Here is a 15831-nt window from a genome sequence, read left to right on the forward strand (position 1 = left end):
TGTAGTCCTTACAATATGAAATACAACAGTGATAAAAATAAAGAAATAAAACATGAAGTTAGGTTAAAGAAATAAAAAAAAGGGCAGCTATTGTGCAAAACAGCATCCCAAATGGCACTGGTAAAGAGTATACACTAAAGACAGAGTTTTTAGAAATTATAGCTGAAGATAATCCTCTTAAAGGCAGAACAACATTTCCCAGAAAGGAGACAGTTAATACGATGTCCTGTCTTTATCATTTTAATATAGAACATACTCTCGGTAAACTAATTTAAATGATGATTTATAATCTTTTGTCAATTATGGTTGATTGCCTTTGTGAATGGCTGGATGGTTAATTATTTCTTTTCCTCTAAAAAAAGATGGTCCATTAGATCAGCATCATTTTCTTGGCTGCCACCGAGATCCCCCCATTTTCCCGAGTTAAAACTTAAGAACCTTCTTAAGAACTTCATTCGAAAATATGAAATCCGACTTTCCAGCTGTCTTCGAATGCAGCAAAATGTTACCCAATGTCAGTTAGAGACTGAGTAGTTTGTTTTGGGGATTCATTAAACCAGTTTTTGTTTTAAACATTTTTTTGATGCAAACATATAAAAATGATAAATGTGAAGTGGGTCACTGAGGTGTCTCAGTCTGTCAAATATTACGGTTGTTCTTAAAATGGTACATTTTCTCACTTGTTATGCTGTTTTAATATTTCTGTTATGAATACAATATAAATCATTGCATTTACTCAGAGTCACAGCTGTTTTGGGAAGGTGTTAAACAACTACCTGCTACCTTTATGCTACCTTTATGTGTTTTATCGAAGCCAGTGTCAGGTTTCAATGTAAGCAAAGTGGAGCAGCTGTATGTCTAAGGATACACATACAGTATTACTATTGTCATAAGTTTGTTTTCATTGAATATAAGAATCTTGATTACATTTGAATGGTATTTTCACACAGAATGTGTACAAACCTTGGGCTTAGAAAAGTGGCAGTGGACAGGTTATGGGGCGGCTCACCCTAAAGTACCAGCTGGATGCCCCCTGTGACCACTGCAAACTAGCCCTGAACCTAAAACTATCCCTGAGCAAAGTGTTAGAGTTTTAGTGAGAAAAAATAGGAAAGTAGGGAAAAAAATAGTAATTAATAACAGAATTAAGACAAACCCCTAAATATAGAGAGGACAATCTCAAACAAGAGGAAATAGAAAGAGTATTATTGGTAACTAACCTGTTGTCTTTCTCTACAGTTTTTGAGTGTTCAAGTTCTAAAACAACATGAAAATTACGAATAGGTGTGACTGTGAACAGCTGAACAGTTTCCAAGCACATCCGGTGCTGAGTTTGAACATGTAAATAGGTCTATGTTGTACCAAGCATTTTATACATTTCTGAGTTATGAAATTATGTTACCTGTATCATGTAACATAATTTAATTGTTACTTTGACTGTTATTTTGACCTTGTTACTGTAAAAGAGTGGACTTGTGTAAGGACAAGAAAGACATTGTGGACAAAACAGGACACCCCCCAATAATCTTTAGTTACAATATTATAGTTAGTTAAATGGTATGATTGTTCAAATATGTATTTTCTTTGATTGTTGTAAAATAATGTGTGCCCCAGTCTCCAAAAATAACATAGTGCAGGAAGGGTAGTTATTCCTCCGTTACACCACAAGAGGGAGTATCGTTAATGTGATGTTGTTGTTGTTTTTTTTATCCAGTAGATGGCACATCAGTTCCAGGTTTCAACACAGAAGCCTACTCAGATTTACTCATATACATTATCATGATTGTCATTTCTATTGTTTTTGTATGTGCCACTCACCTGTTATACAGGCAACCCGAAGATAGAGCAACAATAGCTTTGTTCTAATTAACAAATAAATGATGGAATTGTGAATCCTTAACCCCTAATGATGATCTTCATCACTAGTTGTACCACACATTTCTCACTTGCATGCATGCTGCCTATATTGTTATTATTGAATCTGTTTTTTAAACAGGTAGTCTCACTGAGATCATTGTGACACCTCGATTCTTTTGTTTTTTTCAGTCCTTGTTTTGTATTGTAAATTGTAAATTTGGTGCGTTGCATGAGATAATTGTCCTCTTGTATGACAATTACATCTTAGCAGTTTATATGAGGTGCTTGTCCTGATATGCTGTGTTTAGTTTTCACCAAATCTGTTGCTATGCAATATGACCAAACATCTCCACTTGGTGTTGTATTTTTTTTTTGCCAGAGCCAGAGGCCAGAAACTTCTTCTGGGCAACCCTTTCAAATGAAGCCTGCTTGTTTAGTCTTATTCTAATGAATTTTAACATTTAGCGTGTTAACTGACGGTTGTAGAATGTGGGATACAGCTCTTGGGATTTTGCATTGCATGGTCTGATTATGGGGTGATCTTGGGTGATTTTGTTCAGTAGCACCTGACTACTAACCAACCACTTTGTATGGATGCAGTAAGGATATACTCAAGGTTTAGTTAATGTAAATGCATAAAATAACAAATACATTGAAGCAGCGTTAACAGAATTATCCTCTAAAAATCAAAACAAGCATTAAAAAAGGTATGAAACTATACTCTTCGAAAGGGTATTTTTTAAAATATAAAATAAGTGGAACAGTGGTTGCCTGACAGGAAGAAGGTCCAACTTCGCCATCTACCCGGGGCCTTTGTATGTGGAGTTTGCATGCTCTCCCCCTGTTTGACTGTGGGATGAAGCAGGGTACCTGGAGATGAACCACTCAAAGACATGCAATTAGTACAGTTAGGATAACTGTGACTCTAAATTGGCCATAGGTACGAATGTGAGTGTGAATGGTTACCTCTCTCTGTTTCAGCTCAGTTTTTACTTATAATCATGGGCAAATAAAGACCCTGGTGTTGTGTTGGATTATACTTGACTGATTGCTCCAACCAGTCCCCAGAAAACAAAGTATTATTCTTATTTTGTTCGTCATAATTGCAGAGCTCTTTTCAATCTTTGTGGCTTTCATGTGCGTACAGAGAGCTGCAAATAACTTTGAGGGGAAAACAGCCAGAGAAGCTGTGGCTGCTATCCTGTTTATATTCAAAGGATATGTTTGTTTAATCTCCCATAGCAATAAACTTGAATGATGAATGCTATCTTTGTCGAAATCCACAATCCACAAATCTTATTTATAATTCATCCATTTTCCAGGTTATGCCTGCAGTTCTGCCTGAACTCAGAAGCTTATGTAAATGCATTTATTGCATTCACGTCATAGTGTGCACGTTTAAAATTGACACCTTTTTACAATGATAATGTGTGAGGAAATAATTCATGAAGAATTACATGACACCCATCGATAGATTGAGCTCTGTATGAATTGTACAGACATGCTATAGCCCTAAAAAGCATTGTTTAAAGGGCTTAAAAATTCCACTATAGTGGAAGGAGATGAGCGCTGGGGGGATGACTGTTTTAATAACGGAATTAGAAAACAGTTACGCCTAACATGGACATGGACACACAGGGACAAACAAAAGCACACAGAGACACGTGCATACACATATAAAAACACACACACTCACTCACACACACACACACACGCTGTACCAGTCTGACAGCATTAATTACCTCTGAGGACAACAAGTAGGCTGTGTAAAATTTTCTAATTTAACATACCTGTGCTGCTTCTCAAGCCTCGTGCTGCTGCTCCCATTGGGCTGTCATATCTGTAAACAACACTCAGCTGAATGACTGGCAGGGAGAGACGACAGGCAGTTGAGCTTGAGTAACTAGACATGCATTGAAATGACCCCAGATTTTTACAGGTGTATGGTTTCCTATCACATCAGACATACCTGGCAATGGTTTTTGTTAAAATTCAAAAAATTTTTAAGGAATATTATTCCGCTAATACTTTCTGTGACACTAGTCTGAGATGCCAAATCCAGATATTTCCTTTAGTTTGACCTCAGAATAATCAGCCTCACTTTGCTCTCTTAAGCCTTAACCTTTTCTTTCATTTTCATTTCAGGGTGATTAAATCTTATTTATGATTACAGATAAGCAATCTTATAAAAAAACAAAATGCACTTGAAGTTGATGTTGAAGCTTGTTTCAAGGTAGATGGTCTTGATTGGAAGCACTGAACTTTACATGCAAGGTGAAATCCATTAGTCAGACTTCTCGTCAGCTATAGCTGAATAATACATCCATTATAAGGCAATCCAAGAACAATGTCTTTGAAACTGATTGAGTTACCGAGGGCGACTACTGCTTTTTTTTTTTAAGAGAAAATTAACATTTAATCACTCCAAAATAAGAAAATTACACAATTATTTGAAATCTATTTGTTGCAGTGGACACATTTTCAAGATATCTAAACATTGATTGTAAAAAAAATGCCTGTTTTTGTCTGATATGATGAATTCATAGAACGGGGGAAATGTGGATGTCATAAAATCTTGCATGCCAGTTTCCGTCCAAAACGATGAAATCAGGTGATCTTAACATGTATGTGGACACTTCAATGCTAGAGTAACTAAAGTACTGACAAGAAAGACATGAAACATAAAGTGGCTTGAGCCACAAGGTGAACAAACCCAAAGCAAAATTCAAAAAGCCAGAAATGTTCACTGACCAGAACATTTTCATTTCTGCCATCACACCTGAAAAATAAAAGTTCATAGGCCGCTTAAGGTTATCTTTGGTAATCCCAGTGTCCTTTGGGTGCTGCTTCCTCGAGCATGTAATCTACATTATTTTAGTGGGTAAGCAAAACCATCCAAGTGATCTCACTGCAAGTCTCCAGCCTCTAGTGTCAGCTGAGGTAGCCTGAAGGCTCTCTGTAATGCTGTAAAAGATGTATGTGTAGATAATGTTAGAGAAATATATCAATAGATTTTTAAGAAATATTAAATATACCAATGGATGAATAGCAATACAATAACAATAATTAATTCAGTTCAGTTTTACCAATTTCAAATGTCGTTAGCCCATGTGACTTATAGTCTGCTGGTGGCTCTGTAAAGGTAGGAAAAACAAGGTACTTTGAGCTTGTCGTAGTATTGTGAAGCAAAGATGCTAACAGCTGTAATGCTTCACTTTGCCACATGTGCTATTTTATGCTAATGTTTAGCAGGTATGATGCTCATCATTTTGACAATTTTAGTAAAGTGTGTTATTTGGAATAATGTTCTTTACTTAACAAGAAGAGAGAATAAGCAGAGGGAAAGTCTTTGGGCCTCATCTGTACTGGATTACATCTCCAAAACTACAGACAGTGTCACCACCCAGAAATGGGTCACCATGTACCCCAACCAGAAGCCTTGGATGAAGCGGGATGTTCGTCTCCTCCTGAAGGCCCGCAACACCGCCTTCAGGTCAGGAGATGCACACGCCTACAATACAGCTAAAGAAGGGTATCAAAAAAGCCAAACACCATTACAAAAAGAAGGTAGAAGAACACTTCTCCAACTCCAACCTACCACAGTAGTGGTGAGAGGACACATCCATCCATATTTATAGTTATAGTATATTCATAGCATACCTATACCATGTACATTGTAACATATCCATAATAGACCCATATTTTGTACCCTCATACCTATAACAGACCCATTTCTGTAATATATCTATATATCTATATTATTGCTAATATATATTTTGTAATTCTTAGTGTATTGTCTGTCTCTGTTAATGTTTGTTTATAATGGAGCACTGTAATGAAAAATATTTTCCCTTAGGGATCAATAAAGTATTCTGATTCTGATTAATATATCTATATTATGGCAAAAGCACTTCTAGATGGATGCAAACTGCATTTCGTGGCCTTGTACTTGTGACATGTGCAAAGACAATAAAGTTGAATTCTATTCTAATTCCATTCTATTCTATTCTACATATTGACCCCCCCTCCCCTCCCCCAAAAAAACAAAACAAAAAAAAAAACCATGCTGATATCAATACCCGCATGTCCTCCTTCCACATGTCTTTGACTCTTCTCTGTGGTTTTTCCTCTTCCTCCTGCTTGGCAGCTCCATCTTCAATATATCCACTGTCCCTCCTTTGCACATGCCCAAACCATCTCAGCCTTCTCTACCCAACAAAACAAACAAACAACCAAAATGACAGATTTATTTGTGTCTCTTTAAGTTGCTTGAATAAAGAACCGATGTTGTCCTTTCTCTCTGGGCAGAAAAAAAAAATTCATGTCACTGTTTAAGTTGCATTTTTGTCCCCGATGCCAACTCGTTCTGCAGTTTGAGTCAACAGGATGTTCAGGTTGTGCTTGTAGGACTGAAACAGCTGTTAGAGCACTGCAGTTTAGTGTTACCAGATTTCCAAGCAGATACTTTGCACAACTCACTTACATGGATTGAAATCACTCTCTGTCGGCGAAACCTTTCTCCAGGTAGCATAAAGAATGTAACATGTGTTGAGCAATGCACTCTGTTGACATTTTAAACAGATGTTCATATTTATTAATGTGTTTAAGTTGGTAAGACAACAATGTCTTTTGTCCTGTCTTCCTCCCCTGAACCCCGATCAGTCACAGCAGATTGCCACCCCTCCCTGAGCCTGGCTCTTCTGAGGTTTCTTCCTACTAAAAAGGAGTTTTTACTCTCCACCGTCACCAAGTGCTTGCTCACAGGTGGTCATCTGATTGTTGGGGTTTTCTCTGAATTAATGTTGGGTCTTTACCTTGTAGTGTAAAGCCCCTTGAGGTGACAATTTTTAAAAAACTCTAACCAGTCTGCATTAGAAGGCAGGTAGAGTCTCAGCAACAACAGCACGCCATACTTTTGATTAGGAAACTGGAGTCTGACTCTCGTCTGGGACAATTTAACATTTCTAATTACGATGCATATGTGCTGGTATTTAATCACAGAGCTTATAGACTGATGTTTAATCACAGTGGTAATATGCTGATATTTAATCACAATGCTTACATGCTGATGTTTAATTATTTTGCTTACGTGCTGATGTTTAAAGGGTGTCCAGAGACCAGAGAAATCAATAGAAAGGTGTGTGTTAGTTAGAGTCTGATATAATATCTCTATAGTTTTCCCTTATGTATATAAATGGCTGTATTTGCTTTCCGGTGGCAAATGTTTTAATGACAAACTTTTTTGTTTTGGGACTAGAAGAAAATCCACTAGTTCACAGTTAGGTTTGTCAAAACCTACACTTGGCAGGGAAATGGGGAATGAGAAATGAGATTGGGACAAAAGCAGAGGACAGGATCAGTGAAGACAGAATGGGCGGGAAGCAGAGGGAAAAGATGACAGAGAAACAATAGAGAAGAGTAGGCAGCGGAGAGTGATGGGAGGATATACCAACATTATATCATGCAGCAGGCACTGATTACAAAAGTAATGGCAGTAGTTAACAATAGCTGACAGTTTGCATTTTAACTCATCTCACATTTTGCATTTGTGGGCATTAAGTGACTGAATGCAAACAGCCTTAAAAAGGCACTTACATGAAAAAAAGCACTGTGATTTAAAAGTGACTCATGATCTAATTCTGGCAGGACACTTTTTCTCTCTTTCAGAGCGATGCCAGCAAAGAGGCTTTACTGAAACGCAGCATTAGACACATATACTGTGCATGCAAACTCCCTTTAGCAAAATGTCAGTTACACCTCTTGAGCAAGCACTGCCACAAATGGGTTTCTTGGTAATGCTTTCAGTCTACCTATTAGCATTTCTTAGCAGAATAGAAATCTTTAATTTATGCTCTAACATTCAATAATGTACTTAAGAAACTCCAGATTATATAACTACACGTCACACTCACTCTTTTCCTTATGTCCAATTAGCAAATTATGTCTTTGAATTGCCAAAGAAACTGCTGTTTAGTCAAGGTGAAAGTTTAATCTGGCACCCTTTTTTATCACTGCTGTTTATAAAGGGTGGAGAATTTTGTTGTTTTCTTCCTTGAATGAAAAGTTGTGACAACGCTAAACTTTGAGAGCTATCCAGTGCTACTACTCTGTAGACTCAACTACAGAGAAGTTTCAGACTATTTGAAACTGCAGGGTTTAAAACATCGAGACATGGTCTCCGAGATTGAAAGACTCAGCATTCTGCTCGAGCATACACATTCATCAAAGCAGAAATCCATTTATGTAAGTAGCTGGGATCCCAGCATCTTTACTGACACTAGTCTCAATAGACCAAGGCAAGCTGAAGGAAATCAAAAATAACAAGAGTTATTTTGAGATCAAGTGCAGTGAACGCGGCAACAGACTGAATGCTATACCCATATGATTTATAACTGAGTACATAAAAATGTGCAGCAGCTTTCTACACGGCTAATGTATCGTCTAACCCTAAAATATCATGATTATGTAATAAACTGTATTTTATAGCCTACATGTTGAATGCAGTCTGCTGTCTTTGGCAGCTGAGCTTTTACAGCAAAGGCTTTGATGTAAAAGACCTATTCAGTATAATTCCATTGTACTTGACTTTATTCAAATGATTGAGGCATTCTGATTGAAATGCTAAATCACTGGGATGACTTCATGCCAGTGATTTTACTTTTCAAATTTCAGCAGATGCTAACACAATTGTGTGACATAATGGTTTTTTCTCATAATGTTGAATTTCCAATTTTTCATAACGTGGGCTGGTTATCTAGCACGGAAAAGCCTAAGCCATCTACAGGAGCAGTGCTGTGCAAACAGAGAATGATGTTTGTTTCCAGAGGGATAAACGTATTACTGTTCCTGGCATGTAATCAGAAGTGCACAGTTGCAACGATTTTGGCGTGTCGTGGTCCTCCAGCCCTTCTTCTGTCTGTCAGGGATAGGGATAGCTCAGTAGGTAGAGTGGTGGCCCCATGATCGGAAGGTCGGGGGTTCGATTCCCCTGAACAGCTACCCTAAGGTACCCCTGAGCAAGGTACCGTCCCTACACACTGCTCCCCGGGCGCCCAATGGCTGCCCACTGCTTCACTGAGTGAATGGGTTAAATGCAGAGAGCGATTTTCCCCACGGGGACCAATAAAGTACACTTTCTTTCTTTCTCTGCTCTGTGCTCTCTCACTCTCCTGTGTGTTTTGGTTGTGCTTGAATTAACCACGCCTCCGTGTCGTGCCAGTACACCATTGACCATCACACCTGTGGCTCATCTGCTGATTTCCTCTGTCTCTTCTTAAGCTAAGGGAAAAACTTCATTCACCTCCTGATTGCTGAACTAGCAGTGTTAGTGCAGTTCGGCTTCAGAACTCTGTCGATTGGTTTATGATTTGTGGACCCGAATCTGCATCTAAACAAAGATTCTTGTTGCAAGAAATTGTTGCACAATTGTTTCCTGTGAATAAATTGTCTCAGGGAGTCCTGTGCTCGAGTTAGCCTGCTTTCCATCACAAGGTGTAGTCAAGGATATGAAATCTGTCCAAATGAACAACAAATGAAGGGAAAAATAAAAATACTAGGATAATGCTGCATATAACGATCCAGGATGTGCCTGAAAATCAGATTCTTGATCTCAAATATTTAATATAATTTTTGCTAAACACAAATTTAGGCAAAGTTGGACATTTTTGTCTTCTTTAGGTGTCACCACAGTGAATCATCCAACCCTATACTTCACAACCTAAAATCTAAAACTGTAGTTGGCTGTGCTTCCTTTGTCTCGTTAAGTCATATTAACCTCAGATGTTTCCCCATGTTTCCACTTCCTCTGATCACCTCCTGCAAGTATTTAGTCTGTGTGTTTTCATTCATTCATCGTCAGGTCATCTGTTGTTCCTCGTCATGTTTCCATGCCTCTGGGTCGCCAGGATTTCGCTTGTTCGTTTAAAAAAAAAAAAAAATCACATTCAAGGTTTTGTTCTTTGTCTTTTGTGTTTAGCATTTAGTTTTCCCAGTTTAGTTCTAGTTACTTTCTCCCCAGTGTGTATCTGTGGTCTCTGGCCGGCTGCAGAGGAGGGGTGGTGCAGCAAGCTCCCGGGGTGGCGCAGAGGCAGGGTGAACAGGTGTGCTGGGATGTGACTGTGATTGTGACTCTTTATATGTTCACAGTAACAGTAAGAGGAGGGAGGGAGCGGACGTGACAGCGGAGCGGGAGTGTCTGTGTCCCATTACAAACCACAGTTAAAGAGTGTTTAATGAAGGAGTGCTGTCACCACGTCAGTGTCTTGTACGTGTGTAAAGGGTCCAACTTCACTTACTATTTTCATCAGGCTTATCAAATAAGCCTTTTGTTAATATCAAGTTTTGTTCCATGTTCCTTCGTGTTTGCATTTTGGGCCCACTCTTCACAATTCATACAGTCTGCTTTGGCACACTGTGACAAGCAGGAGTTTATTCTTTTGTACTTTGAGCTTTAGTTCTCATCTGTAAAGCTGTTTAAGTTCATGTTTTGTCTCTGGAGTCCTGCATTTGGGTCCAACCTCTGCTTGCCACAAAGCCAGATCCTGACACTCTGTGTACTTTTTACTGTTGCACATGTCTCTCCTGGCTTTCATTCTTCTCGTCCCCAGTGCATACCTCCACGTCAGCAGGCGCTCTTCCACCTGCTACCTACTCTGTATACCAGAAGACTCCTCCCTGACCTCATCTCTCAACCTGTCAACAATGCAAATGAAAAAAGGCTCAGAGAAGATCCTGATGTAATCCCACTCCCACATTACACCCATCTGTCACTCGTACCACACCACTGTCACCGCCCTCATACATTTCCTGGACCACCCTCCAATACTTCTCCGCCGTTCCTGACTTCCTCATAGTACAACAGTCCCTGTCTCAGCAGCCAATCATTTGCTTTCTCTGATCCACAAAGACACAGTGAAGCTTGTCCTGACTTTCTCTGTGCTTCCCCATTAACTCTCAAGGCAAACGTCACATTCGTAGTGCTCTGTCTCAGAAAGAAGCCATAGTGCTGCTCACTGATCATCACCTCTCGTTTTAACCTAGCTTCAAAAACCTGTTCCCGTAGCTTCATGATAGCTCATTAATGTTAGCTCTCTGTAATTACAGCTCTGCACATCAGCCTTGCTTTTGTAAATTGGTATCACTACACTCCTCCATTCACCAATCAGTGACATAAAAATCTGATCATTTCCTTTCTCTTCATAATGAGTCACCCACTCGTGGATGTCTATATCTCTGTCATGTCTCTCCTTGTCGTAACTTTACGATGAGCTACACGGTTGAATGGATCTAGAAAAGAATTTTTTATTTTCCTTATGAGTACCCCGCCTTAAAGAGTTTAAGCGGAAGCGAATGGATGTTTTACACGTGCATACCATATTTTAAGGTCAAACATCTCTTGCATTGATGAGACAGCGAAAGGTCTCAAGCATCATTACAGCCAGAGGGTCCAATTTTCACCAGCCAGCATCAGTACAAGCATGACAAGCTGGAGAAAAAAAGAGAATAAGACTCACAAGGATTTCTCTGACTAGCAAATAACATCCAGTATATCCAGTGTTTGCACTGAAATTTTGATTTTCTTATTCCAGGTGCTAAAGGGGGAAAATAAAATACTAAGCGACAACCCGACACGTGTTCTGTTCAGGATGAACAGCAATCCTACTGTGAAAGGGAAGTTCATCCATGGACACTCTCACAGTCATTCACTATGTATCTACACTAAAAGGAAATTGCTCAAACATGACAGTGATAAAGCTTTTATCTATAATTGCAACTGAGTAAATTTGTCTGCTAATTAGCACTCATCTAGGAAAAGTTAGATGCTGCTTCTGCTCGTCACAGATGCGTTCATTTGGAAAAGGATCATAGCGTACGGTATGTGCCATCAAAGATGTAACTGCTGTGCAAGGTTGTCCTCAGGTTTTTGAGTCATATCTTTTTCAAAATCTTACTGGTAAAATCAGGTGCTGACCCCAGTCAAAGGCTCAAACAATACATCTGTTTGTTCTTTGGATTTTTAATCGATTTCTATTCTCAAAACATGCCTGAGTAAAACCAACAAAAATCCTCAACAAATACAGAAGACGTTTAAATGTGACCACTATGTTACACCCCGCAAAGTCAGTCTGTTTGCCTTGATTCACTGTTATTATCTGCCCTGTTTTAGGTAATTCACACCGAAACATTCTGCTGCTGCATAGTTACAGCTTACCGCCTGCAATATGTTCACAGACAATGTTATGAACCAGCGCACATTCAGTTTTTGGTCATTCAGTCATCGCAGATCTCTAGATTCCATAGACTGGCTTCATACCCCCTGTGGACTCGATGGTTTAACCTAATAAAGGAATTTCTTTCAGAATAAATGATGGTTTAGCATATAATCATAATGGCTACACATTCATCCATTTTCATCAACTGCATATCAAATTCAGAGGCACAGCGGGGCTCGAATCTATCCAAGGTGACCTAGAGGAAGTGGAAGAATACTCCCTGAACGGGTTGGCAGACAATCAGAAGGATCCTTATAATCCAACGTCTCAGTATGCAGCATCTTTGTATACACGTAACAGCATGATCTTTCCCTAACCTACTCCAAATTCCTCCACACAGTAAACTTTATCGTTGCAGTGACAATGAGAAAATATAAAATGTGTTCTTTTGGCAGAAAAATAAATCAGCTGTGCTGTCGGTGTCAGCGGGATATGTTCCACCTCCCACACAAGTCAGCTGGGACAAACTCGTTAGCCTAATTGGAAAAGAGGCTGAAGAAACTGATGGGTGGATTTTTGTCAATGAAAATGTTAGTAATACAGTCTATATCTATTTTTTTTGCAACTTTCCATGAGTTATTTTTTAAAAATTCCTCTCTCTGTGGAAATTCTTTTGGTGGGTTGAGGAAAGCAATCTTCAGCCAAAGCTGGTTGAAGCTTATTTTAATGTTGTATGATTTGTTAAAGTTTTTCAACAAATGAAACATTTCACTCCTTCACAAAATCTCTGATTCTTCTGGGAAAGCTACACAATCACATCAAAAGAGTTTGATCTCTATATAAAACAAAACACTACTTCTTAGTTTCATATATCACCGGTGAAAATAATACTACTAAAAGAAATCAGACGAGAAAAATATTTGAGCTTTTCACCTTTTATTGGTCTTCAAAAAGGTAGAACTTTTAACCTTAGTGGCGGTTGTGATGTGCACTCACTGAACACACCAAACGAATCTGCAAGCTCACAAGCCAGCTAATCCAGAATGGCACAACAAAGGAAGGTTCACGCTGAAGGCAGAGAGTCTCAAGAGAGGTGGGGAAACTTCTTTACAGAGTGCAAAGAAAGCCCTTTGTACCCATTCGTCATGAGAATATCCCTGTTTTTAAAGAATACATTATGTGTTTTGATTTTGAATTCAGACACCAGGAGAAATATGGAGTCATGGATGGGGAATAAATGCATAAAGAAGCTGAGCTGAAAGCTGCATGCAGCCCCAGCAAAATGTTCAAAAAACGTCTTTGAGCCAAATCTCAAAACGATTGTGTGATAAAAGCAAGGGTGGGAAACAGCAGAGGTAGGGATTTCTGGAGAAACTGTAAAGTTTATTTGCAAATTTTAGGTTTTTCATTTGCAGCAAGTTTCATGCAAAAAGGTTATAAGGTGCAGAAAAGCTGATATTTAAAAAAATACAGTAAGAGGCACCAAGCTGTCATATTGTCGTGCACTGTGAAACAGTCTACATGGATTCTATGGCATTACCAAACTGTACACTAGATTACATAAGACGTGCATTTTAAAATTAAATCTGTGGACTATATGGGACTATGTGTTCCTCTTGTGTTTGTATGACCCATGTAAATTATCACAGTGCATTATATTGCATCCTTCAAGCTAAATTTATTATCCCGGACTATGCATCAGTATAGGTCTGCATTGCAACCTTATTGTGATGCCAGAAGAGTGTTCTTTACACCTTAGCATGAACAGGAGATCTGCAACGTGGTCAATGAAAATAATGCCAATAGACTCTGTCAGCCTCTCTATGACAGCATGGTATAAAGACATCAGGTAACCAGGATGCAATTTTGCAAAGTATCATTTAGTGGATCAGTCAAAGTGAAGCAATATTTCTATAAGTGTTGACACGCTCTGCAAACATTACCCACCGTGATAGCAATGGATCATGGATTTTCCTTGAAGAAACATAAAGAGCATAAAAACACAGGTGTTTTGTTTGTATTATAAAGTCCTATATTGTGGTCAATAGTCATTTTGTTGGTAGTGTTATTTCTGTTTATTGTAAAGAATAAGAAATGAAAAGGAAATGAATCATGTCACACGCATGAATGTGGCAATAAGGTTTCAAAAGGGCAAAAAAACAAAAGAGAAAGATGAAACATCATGGGCCAACGAGCTACAGCAGCGTACTGGGTACATAATGATGCGTGCTGCACTTTTTCAAAATGGTGTCAGAATATATATATATATTCCCAACATCTGGCCATACAACACCTGCTGACTTTTCTGTGCACATTCTACATGGATCTCGCACTCACCGAATGACAATATGTTTGGTGAGAAGCTGCAAACTATTGTTTTGTCCTTGTCTCAGATGTCACCTTGGGGCTCGTTCAGAAATTATGATTGTGGTACTTTCACCTCACCACGCTCTCCATCCTTGAATCCTATTTGGAAATTATTTTCTGTCTTTTCAGTGAATGCTGCTCATGCAATAAAAGAGATTAAGTCCAATTTCTCAAGTCAATGTTAACATTTACAAAACAATAAGTGAGAAGAATCTGTGATCCATTGCACCACACAGCATTATGTTAGAAGGCTTGTAAATCTGTATGTGAATAAACACAGAGTGATATATCCTTGTTAGGGCAAAGGTTAGGCAGCTAAGTCCTGCTTCTTTACCAACATAACAGTCGACTGTACTCTAAAAATATCTACTTTTTACAGTGACTGAAAACGGACAAGGCTATACTTTCTGTGTACGGCATGTATTCATTTAAATGTTTCACATTTGTCCTTGATTGGGTGCAAGGATTTACACCTCTATTAGTTTTGATGTTGACAGATCGTGTTATTTTACTACCGCAGGCAGCAGAGGCTGAATAAAACATTTCAAAAGATTATTGTCCCGCACCATTGCACGGAAGATATGGTGATATGGATGAGGGTCTGTGGCCCTGTGACATAGAATGCAGGAAAATATTGTCTATCCATAGATAATGTTTTAGATAGATAGCACTCAATCCCATGAGAATAGCAAGAAATGAAATTTGATTCACTGCAGTAATATGGTTGGCCTATTTCACAGCTTTCAGTCTCTGGAGGAATTTCACTTATAATTTTTATTTGAGAAGACCGAGGTAGAAACTCAAAGACTCTCAAAGCTCATCTGAGTGGCTGAAAAAAATAGTTAGGCCAAAGGTTATGCAGCTCAGTACCTTTCTTCAGCCTTCATTTCTTTTTAAGGCTAATCAACAACTTAAGTCCTCATCTGGTAATGGCTAATTTCTAATGATTATTAGAAAATTGTGGTCTGTAAAACATTTTTGAAAGGAACATAAAATCTAATTTGGCAGAAAATCTGTCATCATGATATCCATGTGTTCTCTGTTGACCAAGGAAACCAACGGTCCCAGATGTTAAGCCAGACCTTCCCAAAGTGTGGGGCCCGCCCCCTAGGGGGGCGCAGAGCCATGGTAGGGGGGGCGGGGGATGAAAAGGGGGGAAAAAAAAGAAAACGCTTGGACACTGCTAGCACGGGGCGTTAGAAACGCAAAGCAGGAGATGAAGCATTGCTGAATATGTTTCCAAACCAATTTCACTGTAAGCCAAAGACTAGAAAATATGGTGAAGCATATCTGCCCTTTGGTTTCACCTGCACAAGTGCCGAGGTAGGTCTCCCCTGCAGAATTGCTTTTCCCTTTGTCGGGAGCAGCGCTGGGCTGTTCAAATCACGGACAAACA

Source organism: Pundamilia nyererei, unplaced genomic scaffold (genome assembly GCF_000239375.1).
Source record: "Pundamilia nyererei isolate P.nyererei 1_Seehausen unplaced genomic scaffold, PunNye1.0 scaffold00023, whole genome shotgun sequence".
Lineage (NCBI taxonomy): Eukaryota > Metazoa > Chordata > Actinopteri > Cichliformes > Cichlidae > Pundamilia > Pundamilia nyererei.